The following is a 15,518-nucleotide window of genomic DNA, read 5'->3' as shown; positions in this document are numbered from 1 at the left end:
ATTTGTGTTGTTCCCACTCTATATACTGTCTCGCCCACAGGAGGCAAACACCCACACGAAAGAGAAACTGTCTGATAGTTTCTATCTGGAACAAGAAAACATTGTCATCCGTTGTCTTCTGGTCTGCAGAAATATGACTTTTGAACCCTGATTAAACACCAATGTCCTGAGAAGCTTGTGTCCTAATGTTTTATTTTTTTAATTGGCAATACCTGGTTGGGAAATGTATTTAATATAAACTCATAATGTTCACAGCAGGGAAACTGAATGAATGAGACTTTCAAGGATCGTGAAATAACCTCAGTAAGTAATTTCCGTTTCCCAGAACACCTTCTGACAACCCAAGGCACCACTTTTTTCTGTCTGGCACTGATAAAGATACCACCACTTAAGTATCTGCCAATGCAGATATCAGTGCAATTCAATCGTTTAACATATTACTAATTATAATCTAATTGTGCTGACACAATACCACCGAGCCATAAGAGATGCAGAAGTGGCAGGACACATTTTAACAGCTGTAAAAATCCCAATTTCAACAAATAACCCTGATTTGAATAGTAATACAAAATAAAGATAAACTGTATTTTGTTTTTAAGCCTTTCATGTCTCTGCGTTTTCTCCACAGAGTGAATTCCCACCCAAGGTTGACTGTTCTTCTTCTATTCATTTCCGTCGGGCTGTACACTGAGAGGTATTGTTTAATCTCTTTTTCTATTGCTCCCCTTCACCTGCTCTTGTCCCTCAATCAACAATATTCTCTTTCTCTTGCAAGGCTGAGTTGTTTTTGTCAATTCAGCTGTTCCAGCATCTGCAATTTACTTCACTGGTGAAAGATACCAGGAGAATGCTATACACTAACATGTTTTGGCTCCAGAATGAGTGAGGCAGTTCCCTTTGTGTGGTAAATAGCCCATTGATCACAGTTTCTGTTCAGGCTCTATAGTTCTGTTAGGACCTTGAGGCTCTCAGTGAACCAGCCCAAAGTTACACAACCCTACGTGATGTCGGTCAAGGCACAACAAAGGCAGATGCAAACATCACAGTATATGGCAAAATCACATTGAGCATTTGCGAGCTGGAATTCAGAGGATGCCCAAATGTTCTTTTCTTCATTCTCTCGTCTAGTGCTTACAGTAGTTGTTTCCATTCCTTTTTTTTTTGTGAAATAAAAGCGATATTTCTTAAAAAAAAAAAAAAAAGTACAATTGCTACTTGCAGGTGTTTCCATTGAAGGGTGTAGTAAAATTGAAAATTATAAGTTAATTTTAATTTAATAAAAGTTAATTAATTAATTTAATTTTAATTTTATTTAATTTAAGTAAAATAAATAAAAGAGTAATATATTAGGATATAGTTGTTTATTTTTTATTCACCATTACACTCTAAAAGTAATTTTTTTATTATTATTATTTTGCAAAAAGTTGTCTTTTTTGGCTTAGAATCACACAATTCACTTAAGGTATCCCCATTGAAACTTCCATTACGTCCATTTACCAGGTGACCAGAGACATGACTGCACATGAATGCTTATGTTGCCCAGTGGATGAGTAATTAGGCAAATGCATACTAACGAGTTCACTGCAGCCTCATTAAGTGCTGAAAAAGCTAATGTTTTTAATTACCACTTGTTCCCCTGCCCTGCAGTGTCTCAAATCTAAAAACAAACTGTGTGGAAAAATCAGATTTTATAAGAAGGTGATTATGAGGCTTCACTGACCATCAGCTATTTGTTGATAAAATTCCCTGTGCCGCATCTCTCTGCCTGACTGATGTGGAAATGACACATCTGAGGACAGCTTTGTAAATATTAATTTTTACTTTAAGGACTACTGGATTGCAACACTTTTAGTGTTTTAAAAGTCAAGCAATTAGAGAAGGGGGGAAAAACTGAAAAGCAATGTCACCGAAACCCATCAGCCCATCTAGGTTGACTATGCAAAAGTCAACATGAGGAAACAGTGCTTGGGCGAGAGCCTGGACATTATGTTATCCCTGAAATAATCGAAGCTTCCTCGGGAGGAAAAAGCAACCACAGAAAATTATAGTTTTCAACTGCGATGCAATGACAGCTCTGTTTGTGACATAAAAAAAAACACGAAAATAAATTCTGCAAAGGAAAAAAAAAAAAAAAAAAGTCGAATCATAAATTGCTGCTGCTGCTTCTGTAACATCAGCAACATGGCACCGCACAGCATCCTCACAGCTACTCGGGCGTCTGTCGACACTTGCTGCTCGTCTTGCTGGCCGGGCAATTGTAGCTGTCAGTCACCTGAGTAATGTGGGAGACAGCCGTGGTATTTCAGCATGGGGGGGGGGGATTTATCATCTCCCCTCCGGTAGGTTCCACAGCAAATGACTGTGAATTGTGGTAAAGGTGGAGGATAAACAGCAACTGCATTTCTCGACAAGGCTTTGACCGAGCATCACTATGGAGGAAAATCAGGTTCATTGCTGTCTGATTATCCCCCTGACACAACAAGGGTGTGAGCTTACAGCACGTTTGCTCTGGCTGGGAGCCTCACTCTGTCAGGACTGCATGGGGAGATGCGGCAGAACATAAGAAGAAGCCCCATAATACAACGGCTGCATAAAAAATTCATGGCATTTTGTTGCGGCCACGGTTGAATCTCCTCAGAGGTTCGGGTGGCAGCTTTTCTTGGAAGGAGCTTAATAAAGAGAGAAGTCTGTTCTCGGCTCTCAAAAGATTTAAAAACATGCAGGCACAATGTGTGCCCTGTACTTTTGAGCTCACAGAAGTTTGTCTGATTCATACACTTTCACCTTTCTCCCGTGTTCCTTGAACCTTCCATTACCTCAGTGTTTACAGTCGAACGTGACCGAGCGTGTTTGAACTTATCTCTTGTCTTACATCGTGGATGTGTGGGTGAGTGGCGGTCTGTGTGGGAATGTTTCCATCTGTTGGATAAACAGTAGTTTCACACATTCAGTTGCTATGGCGGTCATCTTTGACCATGAACTGTGATCAGCAATTTGTATTACTCCGGTGAATAGTGTGGAGGATACGATGACAAATACAATATTTCCGAAAGTAAAATCTGTCAGATTAGACCAAACACTGGAGGACACATTCGGATTCGTCAAGTGCATTCAAAGCAGAATGTAGCTGCAATTAACGCGTGTGTACTGCTTGTTGAGAGAAAGAGTGCGAAAGAGGGATCAGGGAGATTAAAGCTCCTGACCTATGCTAAATGACACAGACAAAACTCAATTTGCGAGGATGAAGGCGCCTTCAAAGCTTTTTAACACAACAAAGGCCATCTATGTGTGGCTCCATGAGACAGACAATATCAATTGATAGTAATCCTTCTGCTTAACCCACCTCATCCACCCACACAAACACACACAGATTCACTCAAAGACTCCTCAGCACCAAGTTTTACAGAGAAGAAGATATGACATACAGTACTGAAAGGATTATGATGCATAGTACAGTTCAGATTGTATAAATGATTAAATGACTCAGTTTTAAAGTTCACTCTATTCAACTTTGCAGTGTATTTCACAGTGCTGGTGGCAGGAGGTCTCAAAGTGAGCCTTGATTGACGTCGTCTTGCCTCAGAAACTAAAACACTTGGACATAGAAATAAATGTGAGAAATGACACGCGGGACGATGCGTGGCTTCAGCGTCCGCCAACATTAGCATATGCCTGTGGACACGTAATTAAGTGCTTGCAATGGTGTAGCAAATATACATACTGAGCATGACTGAACACATACATAAATAACTAGTGTCTGTTACAGCGTTCAGTCCTTTTAATCAAAGCTTTTTGTCAAAGATTGTGTTTTTATGGCTATATGGGGTTACAGAAAGTTACCTGTAGTGGAAAGGTTGCTGAGGCACTAATATACTCCTTACTGAACAGGTGTCTACCAGTGAGGACACAGAAGAAGCAGATTTGTAGCCATTTATCAGCTCATGTAATCAAATTTAAGCTTTATTCTACAATTTTCTACAGTATGTTGCCTTTTTCCACTGGAAACTGAAGTTTGCTTCCAAACAAAATAATAATAGTTACATCACAGAACACAAAAGCAGCCATAGCCCCACCATGTCTATCACTGTTGGTGTCTACTGCAGATTTCATTAAACAAGCCTTGTCTAAACTAAAATCACAAGTTTTTCCACCGACAGGCATGTTTTCAGGGAGAGCTAGTGTTCCTGGCTCAAGCGAGTTCTTGGTTTAGGGGTGCACTCAGTGCTGACTTTTGCAGTTTTTCCACAGTACAGTTATAGCACGGCGAGGCTTGACTCGACAAGGTTTGGGTCATTTAGAACCTCCTGAACGTGGGCGGAGTCGTCACACCACAGCTGCACGAAAACGGCGTGACACAAACTAGTGATGAGCGCAGCAAAAAAGATTTTCAGCTGTACTGAATCATTAGAAAAAGATTTGTTCAGTACTTCCAGCATGACCGGAGCACAGACTCCATCTGACAAAGTCTGAACTGAAATATGGCGGAAAGGGGTCGTGATGTGGCTCACGATCGCCGGCTTTCAATACACCAGATTGCTCTGTTAATTTTGAGATGTTAGAATTTCCTTGCTAAATGATGGAGATTAACACATTTTCTGGATTTTTAACTGATCTAAAGCTTGGCATTGTTCGGTTTGATTCCTGTGTCGGACGTCATGCTCATGACTCTGCCAGTGATATTACAGTCTCTGCCAATCAGTGGCCGCAGGCTGTCGATGTCACGTTCAGTATCAGCTCAGCTCGCTTGAAACCTCGCCAGAGCAGGTACTAAAAAGGTACCAGGTACTATCACTTATGGAAAAGCGAAAAAAAAAAAAAAAGACAGTAGAGTCCAGCCGTGCCGAGCCATGCTGCAACTGCATAGTGGAAAAGCGTCTAGTACCTTATCCATCTACTTTAAACTTTAAACATTCAGACAGCGCAACCAAAGTAAAGTCAATATGTAGTCCATGATAGAGTGAGGAGAGAATGAGTTTTGGACCCTGTCCTACTAAATGTTTTGCCTCTGGTCACTGGCTGTCCCCGGGCACAGAGGTGAAAAAACAGACATGTGTCAAGCAGCTGTCAGTTACGGAAAAGAAAAAAAAAAGCAGAACAACTTGTCATATTTTGACTAAAGCTACAACTGAAAGTAGTTTATAATCTTTTAATAACCATAATGCTGTTTAAAAACCACTGCATCGCTTTTAAATCTTTAACTACAGCAGGTTGGGAGCTTGGGAGTTCGTGAAAGTTGTGTAGAAACCTTTAACAACAAATGGCCAAACAATTTTGAGGTTCTCACCGCGTAATTTCACAGGATGTCTGAAGTGAGGCAGCTGTGGTGAAGCGGCGGCCTGAGTGTGTGAGGGACAGCTGCAGGCGAGACGAGAGGACAAGTGACGGAATCTGAGGAGAAAACAAAGACATGGCGGGAGACACATCACAGGTATGAGTGTGACAGGGACAGAGAGTCAGTGTGTCTGTCTCTCTCACACACACACACACACACACACACACACACGGAACAAGAACTGTAAGGAAAAAATCTATTTCTTCTCCCAACCTTGAACCTCTGTGTGTGTATTAAAAGGCTGTCTATCATCCAAAACAACACAGTTTCTGAGGCTGTAGCTAATAAATCTGACACTTGTTATTTGTTCTTACAAAGATACTTCCCACAAACACTGGTGGTCCAGGTTGAACATTTTAAATTCTATGTAGGTAAAATAATAATATGGAGCGAATGAAAGGGTGAAGCACCAAACTTTGAGATTGACAAGAAGCCGTCTACTAAAAACAACATCACTCCTTTTGCACTTGCACCATGATTACAGGATTACAGAATAAAGGCTCACATTCCCTCATGAGTTCATGTCCGCCATGTTCAATACGTTGGACCTAAATTATTAAATCACCAACCCAGGACTGGGTCCCAGTCCTTTCTGAATTGTGATTAAAAATTAATATTAATAATCATTATGATTTACATTATATTATATACTATATTCACTGATGGAGTTCTGGGTCAGCACTCGTGCCTCACAGGAAGAGGATTTGCTGTTAGAATCCCAAGTGAGGGAGGTGACAGCGGTGTTACGATGTCATTTCACAGAACGCAACAGTCCCGTGTAAAACTGTGCACAATCAATCTATTCAAACTAAAGAAACACTGACTATCAAAATTTGATTACACTGAAATTGTTCATCCTATAATCAGGATACTAGATTGCCGTATCACATTTATGGGTAGAATTCTGTATCGTGTGTCAGTGCCAGAGTCTTGAGTCATGTAATGTCTAAAATGGAGATACGAGAATGTTAAACAGGAGTTTAGAAATGTTGAGCCACAGTTTTCTTTCAAGCTTAAGAAGTCCAAGAATCTACATTTTAGAATTCTTGAACGTTAGATCACAGCCGTCCACAGTAGTTCAATCTAGAAACCTGTCACCCTAAGGTTAGAGATCTAGAATGCTACATTACAGTTTTGGAATGTTGGGTATGAAAGATAACAAGAATATAACGTCAAAAAATCTTTAAAGTTGGACCATGTGAGGTTAAACATTTTAAATAGTTGAAATACTTAAAAATGTCAAAGTTCTAAGATTAATCACAGTGTTGCACCAAAGTTACAGAAAAGTCTATTGCCCTTTCTCTCTGTCATGAGATACTTGTATAGATATAGATGAGATACCTTTATATTATTGTACTGTATATTTTAATAAAAATAAATTAATAAATTAAGTTAAATATTTAAAATGTGAAAATAATAACAATATATATGCATTTATTAAAAGTTGTTCATATGTTCATTTATCAACACTGTAGGTGGCGGTAATGAGGCTTAAGCACTCAACCACCGCCATTCAAACAGTAGGACATGGAAGTACGCTGCCGTTCCAATTGGAGAGATCATACTCGTGTACTCCCGTACTTGGCAAGTATGTACTCCAGTCGTACTTCCCAAGTATGCGAGTACATACTTGCATTCTTGGGTACTGAGAAAGGGCCTATGTCTTGAACGTGGATGGAGCATGTCTCCCTCGGCCAGGTAACTCAACCAAGTGGAGCTCATTCCTTTGAGCAGCGCCACCTCGAGGAGACATCAAGTGGTGACACATGGCAAGTGAAACTGGCAGGGACTGATTATTTAAAAGTGCCTTCATTTGCCCTCGCAAATCGATTACCATATTGCACAAGGAAGCGACGACATATATCCCCAAATCGATATTTTGACCCTCCCCTAATCTCATGGCACCTTCAAGGTTATTTTGCACAATGCACAATGGAAGCTTCTGTTTGTAGATAATAAATGGAACTTAAAGCTTGCAGCGCCTCCAGCCACCTTGCCCCCCCAAAAATACATCTAAATTATGGAAATGTACTGTATTTAATCAGGCAAAAAAAAAAAAACATTTATATTCACTTACTTCCCTAGAACCTTGATTAGAAGTTAAGATAGATTAGATCAAACACTGATATTGATCTCCATGGGAAATTAGATAATGAAATTAGGTAATGGGGTATATATTATTATCTCGTTTCCATTACTGTTCTGTCATAATGTGGAACAGACTTCAGTCTGTGCACCTTGGGGAGAGATTGTCTCTGCTGCCACCCGTTCGTCCCCATGAGAAACACAGATTCCATTTACATTAATATTGACTGGCTCATTGGCGGTGTGATTTCCCATTATTGAAGCTCATCATAACGTCTCATTGCATAACATGAAGAATAATATGTATAATTATAAAATAATAAGCTACACGTTATGTGTGTCCAAGTTTGTTGTCAGCAACGTGAGGAGTACACATTTGAAACCTCGGCTGATCTGATGATAGATGGCTCACAGAAAATGTCATATATTGAAAATCTAACAACACGGTCCCACTGTGACTATACAAAGTGGGTGAACAAATACCCACAGAAGGAACCTGTTCTGAAAACTGAGACTTTTCAATTTCAGAATGTAAATGTCTTGGGACTTGCTGCCGCTAAAGGGTTGTGCACTGCAAACATCGACAAAAAATGGATTTCCAAACACTCAATAAAAGCTCTGTATCATTTACCCAAACAAAAGCAAGATGCATGTTAAAGATCTGTCTGAAAGAGAAGAAAAAGATGAGAGAGATTATTTACATATCATCATCTCTGCGGTGTATATTCAAATGATAATGTGAATTTTTGGTGTTTTGTTTTTTTTCTATCCTTTTCCATCCAGACCTCACATGCTGTGTATTTATACCAGAGGAAGATACACATCAACCAAAGTGCTATCGTAATCACCGTAAATATTGTGATGAGGGAACCATGTTGGCCTCCTCAACGAGTGCTGTGAGCTGGCGAGTGCTGCTGAATTTGTTTACCGTTTAAAACTTTAGGTCACTGTAATGTAAGGTAGCAAGCCGTTTGCCTAATAAGCTACCACTTTAAATAGCATTATATATACACTCGGACTGGTTTGTCCATTTGGGCTGCTGTCGAAACATTAGTTTTAAAGTAATTATACCCTAATGCGCACATACAATACTTATAGGTACTACATTCAATTTCTGAAAATAAACACATCTAAATCTAATCCACTTGAACTTTCACAATAAGCTAATTTGAGTTGCTTTTCAAGTAAGTGCCTTATTGTTTTACAAGGGTAGAATTATTTCAATACCTGATTTGCCAGTCATGTTCAATATAAAAAATGTAAACAAACAATTGTGTTTCAATCAATTTTTGTTGCTGGTTGAACAGACTGTTAATAATCAACCCACTAAAAAAAAAAAAATGCATAAAATGTGCAGTAAGGGACATCTTATCGTGTCAGCTTGTTGCACTTGTGTACTGCAGCCATTCAATGGCAACGTTCAATGCAATGTGCACATTATAGGGGTGGAATTAATACTCTGTCCATCTACGTACATAGACAGGAGTATGGAGTATTATTTGACAATGTTTTCAGAATAACTTTGAATATCTGGCAGTTATTTACAATGTACTGCATGTTAAAATATTGCATTAACAATACATTTTAATTAGAATTTTACAAAGTATAAAACATATTTACAATAACATGTTTTGAGTCTTTGTCTCAATGTGCAAAAACAACTATAACAGCATTTTTCCAATTAAGGAAGCTGGAAAGTAACCTCAGTAGCTCAGTAGCCATTCAACCCATCATAAGGGGTTGAATGGTTCTATATTAAATCACAAGCCCAAAAAAGCAGGATCCCCAAAAGTCCCCTTTACCCCTGCCCTCTCATGCACCCCAAACTCACTCTCCATTTCCTCAGTGGCATCAATTAATTTGTCTCTCACCGAGTCTCAACCTGAGAATATCACCCCAAGAGACAAGACACCCATTACTGCCAGGTCTCAGACTCCATTTAGACCATGCAGCTGAAGGAGGAAATGTTCCTGCACTCTGCGGTTACTAGCTATAAACTGTTTTGGCTTGAAAGACTTGGGGAAAATGTCGAATTGCATTTTATATATATTGTGATTTGATTTGCAAAACATGGATTTATATATTTTTACATTTAAGCTTCAGTCGAATATTCAGTGTGTTAGTGAAAAACGTGATCTCTTTACAAAATCTATTGTAAAATGGTGTAAATGAGAATAAAATTGCACACGCAGAAGCAGAAATAATGCTTTCTTTGCGTTAATTTTACATTAATTATGTGATTTATCAGTAAGGGATTTTAATTGATGAGTGTGTCTGTTTGTGTGCGCACAGACATCTGTGTTCATAATGTAAGATCCACTGTGACATTTTTCATTTGCTGGAAAACTGGAAAACTGGAATGCAGCTGGAGGAAAACAGATAAACGTGCACATGGTGTGTAGTACAGACAAAGAACACCATGAGCATGGAGGCGTGCTGAAGGTTGCAGAAAAGTGTCCTTGCACTTCTGGGTGATTGGTCTATATTTGGTTAGCGAGCCACCTGGATACTTTGTCAGACACTAACAAGCCACCTACCTGTCAATTAAACGAGGAACACATACAGTATGGGCCAAGCAGTAAGTATGAAGGTGAAAGAATGTTTTAAAAGGAAAAATCCCATACTGTAGGTATAAACAAAATGACAGCTAAGACCATAGTATAAGAGGACGTGGCAAAGGTTTCATGAAGATTATACAGACAGCTATAACATCCTCCTCCTGCATTCAGCGTTCATTTGATCAAACTGTAATTGTGTTTTCAATGCTACACACAATATTTAGTGGAACTAGATTTTGCATCTCAGACAAAAACAAATGGTTCATTTGCCGTGTTTCCACTACATGCTCCCAGCTCGGCACGGCACGGCACGGCACGGCGCGGCAGGTTTTCCTTTACAATACCTCCTCAACGTCATCATTAGAATCAGTTAATTAAAAAAAAGATTTGTTCAGTTCTTCTTCCATGACTCTGTCTGACACAGTGACTAAACTATGATGCGGCTCAACGGTCGCGATCGCCACTTACGGCAGTGCTGTCGCTATGTACACCAGACTCATCTGTTAAACGATGAAGGTTTAGACATTTCCTTGGTAATTGTTGGACATTAACCCACGTTTTTAGGTTCTACAGTTCGGCATTGTTCTCTTTGATCCTTGTGTGGGACGACACGCTGACAATCAGTGGCCGACAGTCTGACGGCGTCACGCGTGGTATCGGCTCAGCTCCCTTGGAAGCTCGCCAGAGCATAAAAAGTACCAGCTACCGGGTAGCTATCATTAAAACAGGTAACTGGTTTTAAGTTTGGGGCTGATCAGTGCGTTTCTGCCTCTGTCGAGCCATAAAATCATAGAGAACAATTCAAATTTAAAAAAAATAGTTTAAAAATGAACTATATTAAAACATTGAACACAATGGCACAGCTGGGACAGACGTCAACTGTTGAGTGGAGTGTGTTACAGTTTGAACTACTACTATTATTGTTGTGACTGCTGTATCTTGTGATCATTTTGTTTTTGACATCTGAAACCAGTGTGTGACATTTAGGATGGTTTTATTAGCAGAAAAGGAATATACCACACAGACGGACAGAAGTTAGATAATAGCTTTAAAATAAAAATGTTTTTTTATAGCATTTGAAAATGCCTTTTACATTCTACAGCTTCTACAGCCGCCCAAATGAATAAACCAGCCCCTACTACACAAACAAAGAAGTACAAAAAAATCCTCTCATATGCCAACGCCACTGTGGTTCCCTGATGCACTTGGGCGAGGAAGGGGGTGAACAGAGACTCCTTTGTATTATAATCTGCAGTCTCATCATTAGATGTCACTAATTGTTACACTGTGGAACATTAAAGGACCAGTGACAGGCTTGAAGAGCTCTTCTTTACCTGCACAAGGAGAGTTTATTGTGCTTCTCTCTGTCTCTCTCATTTATCCATCCATGTCCATGAATCACACACACACACACACACACACACACACACACACACACTCTCTACAACTGTCTCAAATAAAAGTCTGCCTCATTGTCGTGACCTTGTTCATCATCTTCCCTCGATGTCTCTCCACACATTCGCACACATAACCGCGTTCCCCGTCTTCACGTTGTCATGTCTGGTGAACAGATGTTTGTTAATTAAGGCGGATACTGATTGTTGGTTAATGTTGCTGTGCTTAAGGCAGTTGCTGATTTTTTCTTTTTTTTTTTTTTGAATATACGTGCATCCTCCCTGTGATTAGAGCTGGATTACAACGGCCATTGCTCTACACTTGTACCAATATGTTGTCTCAAACAAAACAAATTATTAACACCAATCGGGGACTGTATATACAGTTAGATTTTACTCCCCGAATGAAGAGTGTTGCCCCAAAATTATGAAAAACTCATTAATAATTTTATGAACCTGCTCCTGCCAGTTCATAAAGACAGTACGAGACTCCCCACTAAAATAGCCCGTAGCCAAAGTCCAGCGACTTTGATCTGCAGCTCAGACTTGCGAGCGTTTCACAAAGGTGGCCTCGACATATTCTTCATGTTGCTGCCCCATTAGACAAGCTGGCCTCTTAATTGCAGCGGCACTATCTGGCACATACAGGGGAGCGATGTGGCTGCAGTCAGCATTTCACGAGCCCCATTTTCACTTCCCTGTCAGTGCTTTGACACGGTAGAACACACTTCCTGTGGAGACACCTTTAACATCCTCTCGTCAATTTAATTGATAGCAAAATTGCCACTGGTGATCATTAACAACTTGGAGCACCCGTGACTGCAGGTGGCTGCGTGCGGAGAGGTTTCAACTCGTTTATCATCGGCTGAGCCGGTTTGTTTGGGTTAATCTTCTTACCTCAATTAATGCTAATGCATGCAGGATTTCCCCCAAAGCTATTATTAATTGTGATATTATTTGAATGGCAAAAACTTAACAGACATCATAGTAATAGCAACAACAAGGGGATGAAAAAAAGCAGTGTTATTATCTTTATAAGAATAAATGAATCATTTATCCACTGAAATTGGAAAAGTATATTAAAAAATAATGACATTTGTCAGATAATTTGTTCTTTTTGGAGTGTTCTAGCTCAAACACTTTTTTTAACCAAATGGAAAAACATTATAGTAAAATCTTGGGAGTATTTATGTTCAAAAGACATGTGAAAAGTAGGGTTGTTATTGTATTACACATTAATGTAGTTACTAATCTAAGAGTCAAGTGTGCTACATCTCTAAACCACAATTAGACCTGCACTTTCTTACTTTTCTGTCTCTTATTAAAACGAATATTACTTATCATGGTGACGCTAACTGCCAAACAACATGTTGCTATGCATGTTGATAAATTAGAGTGCAGGAAGTGAACCAGGTTGTCGCTCACTGGGAGAATTTTCCAAGGTCTGGGAACTAATCAGTGGGACTGACCCATGTTGGTGTGCAGGCACCACAGACCAAAGCTCCAACCAAAACAGAACCAGTGTCGTTGGCCTGCAAATGAAAACTTATTTTGTGAATATCACTTCAGTGAAGCCAGTATTTTAACATGTTTCCTGAATCTGTGTTAGAACATCACAGTCATTTTATGTTTTAATACAATACATTTCTCACATCACATCGTGTGGTATGGCATCTGTCCTAATGATAGAACACACAACAAGCTGGGCATTAATCGACACTGGCTTCACAGCAGGGTTGAAAACTACTCATTTGTGATCTTTGCAGGACCATGGCAGGTTTTAAATCCACAAATATCAAGGAAGGCTTTTTTTTCTTTTTCTTTTTTTTACCAAGGAAGAATCTTTGATGCTGAGGTGTGTTTTCATCTTGCCTTGCAAGAGCGTGTCGTTAGGTGGGCGTCTAACAACCGGCATCACCGTGATACCACAGTGTCTGCAAAATGAGCAATCTCAAAACCTTACAAAAGGCTCAGAGTGAGGACTGTGTTCCTCTGCAGGCATAATGTCAGTGCTCAGGCTGAAGTTTAATTTTTATTTTCTATCAGAGGCTCCAGAAAATTCACCTGTTGTTTAATTTCCTGCCCCGAACGCTGAGGTGGGAGGAGAGGCGCAGCTGAGGCTGTGTTTATGCTAATTAGGCAGCGCGGCGCAATTTTAGTGCTCATTCTCGCACAAAATTGCATGTGTGTTAAGAAGCTGTTCAGACAACCTCTTACAGCAAAAGCAGGGCACTTTTAGTTACTTTCATGGGCACACTTTTACGCACACACACACAGTTATCCCTAATCTTTACTATAACCAGTTCATTCCCAACCTTAACCTTGCCACAAGTCAATCTTTGCTCTAAACGGATTTAGTCCTTCAGAAATGATGCCCTGCCTTATTAGCACCAGGTTCTGGTTCCCATGAGGCGTCCTGGTCCTGACAAGGCAGAAATGCCAGAAAAGAGGTAACAAATGCAAGTACACACACCAGAACCGCTGCTAAGCTTTTGGGGGCATAATTGGCGTGTACACTGGGAGATGTGGCCCCGGACTGACATGTCAACATCAGCCTGGCACTTACCAGCAAAGGCATGCACGGGCGTCATCTCGCAGTTTTCTCTTCTTACGTTTTTTTAATCGCCAGAGTCATATCTCTTACTTGCCATTATGCCAGCTTCACCGTTCAAAAACAGCTTGATAAAGAAATATGGGAAACTTCAGGCTACTACCAGAGAAGTGGAGATAACTCTGTTGCAAAAAGACAATCATTTTGAAGACTGTACCACTTTGGGGAAGAGGTGGGGGGGGGGGCCCTCTTTTTACATATTAGGTAAAAACATTTAATTTGCCCAAATTCTGGAATAGGGTACTAATTTAAAAAAAACAAAAAAAAAAAACAACGGTGGGCCTGTTCATTAATAATTTATATATATTTTTTATAAAATAATGTAATGATTATTGTGATATTTTTGATCAACCTTAATTTTGGGGCCACCCACCAGGTACTTGGGGCCCTACGGGTGTGTAGGGACCGAGGGCTCTGACACACACAAACACACTTTCCAAAAAACAACCAAAAACAACAAGTAAACACTCGTCAAATGAGCGAAGATTTGTATATGCATCAAGATTAAAATTGTTTTAAATGAACAGAAAAAAAAAGGATCACTAACAATATCATCCACAGGAGTGTGATCCTGTGATGTGGAGTTCTGCAGGAAGAAAAAAAAAAAAAAATCAATACTGTTGTTCAATGTGATAAGTGAGCTGCCCACAACAACTTCGAGAATGCCAGGGCTTTCCAGTCGAGCCGATTAAACACCTTTATTCCTCACATTCCTACCGATTGTTTGTACGACTGCAACAACCCTTCTGACAATCCAACAACTGCTAAACCACCGCACACAAAACGCCTGGAAATTCTACCACTGCAAGCGCATTTGGTTCTCCGTGTGTTCTTTTCATTTTGTTTTAATCTCTCTCTGACACATCAGCCCCTCCCTGTCCGGGTCACTGCTTGCTGCTTATACAAGAGATGAGAGGAACCAACGCGATTGATCGTTACAGAAGCTCACCCCCAAACCTGCAGATTAGATATTTCTCCTCCTGATCATGCATTCACACTTCCCTCTTAAATAAAACTGTGCCACGTTGCTTATACGTTCACTGAGACTTCCAAAAGAATAGCTAACTACACTAAGACATATACAATATTATCACATTTAACTAAAAGGAAGTCACGCTAATTCTATTGTGACCTTCCTGTGAATGGGAATAATCCATTATTTCAAGAGATTGACTGCAAATATGGAGTCAATTTTGGCTTCACTGGATGCACCAGTAAAGGTCAGATGTGTAAAAAATCTTTGCGTTCCAAAATATGAACAGGAGTAGAAAAATCGCTGCGATTGTAGTCGTCAACCAACGATCATGAACAATTTTCTTCCTAAAAATGTACAGCAAAGCGAATTACGTGTGAATTTTAAAGCAATTTCAAAAGATTTATATTATATACTGCTGTAATAATGCGTTTTTTTTTGCTCCGGAAAGGCAAAAATAATTGCAATAGCCTGAGCTTCTTTCCCTCTCTACAGTCCTAAGAGACGGGGTTGGACACAGCGAGTCGGATGTTGGTGTTTTGTGACTCGTTTGGCAGCCGCAGCG

The 15,518-nt window shown here is 39.8% G+C and overlaps 1 protein-coding gene across 2 annotated transcripts in view; it reads right to left on the bottom strand.

Annotated features, from left to right (window-relative positions):
- The window catches only part of LOC131460269 (contactin-4), a 135,108-nt gene that overhangs the window by 78,774 nt on the left and 40,816 nt on the right, over window positions 1-15,518 (bottom strand). The window contains exon 2 of one of the 2 annotated variants that reach the window (XM_058630600.1): window positions 5,285-5,388. The exons of the other annotated variant lie outside the window; for it this stretch is intronic. The gene's annotated coding sequence lies outside the window, so the exon portion shown is untranslated. The remainder of the gene's footprint in view (window positions 1-5,284; window positions 5,389-15,518) is intronic. 2 annotated transcript variants of the gene reach the window in all.

This window comes from Solea solea, chromosome 6 (assembly GCF_958295425.1).
Source record: "Solea solea chromosome 6, fSolSol10.1, whole genome shotgun sequence".
Taxonomy (NCBI): domain Eukaryota; kingdom Metazoa; phylum Chordata; class Actinopteri; order Pleuronectiformes; family Soleidae; genus Solea; species Solea solea.
This window is presented reverse-complemented; position numbering and strand designations above follow the sequence as displayed.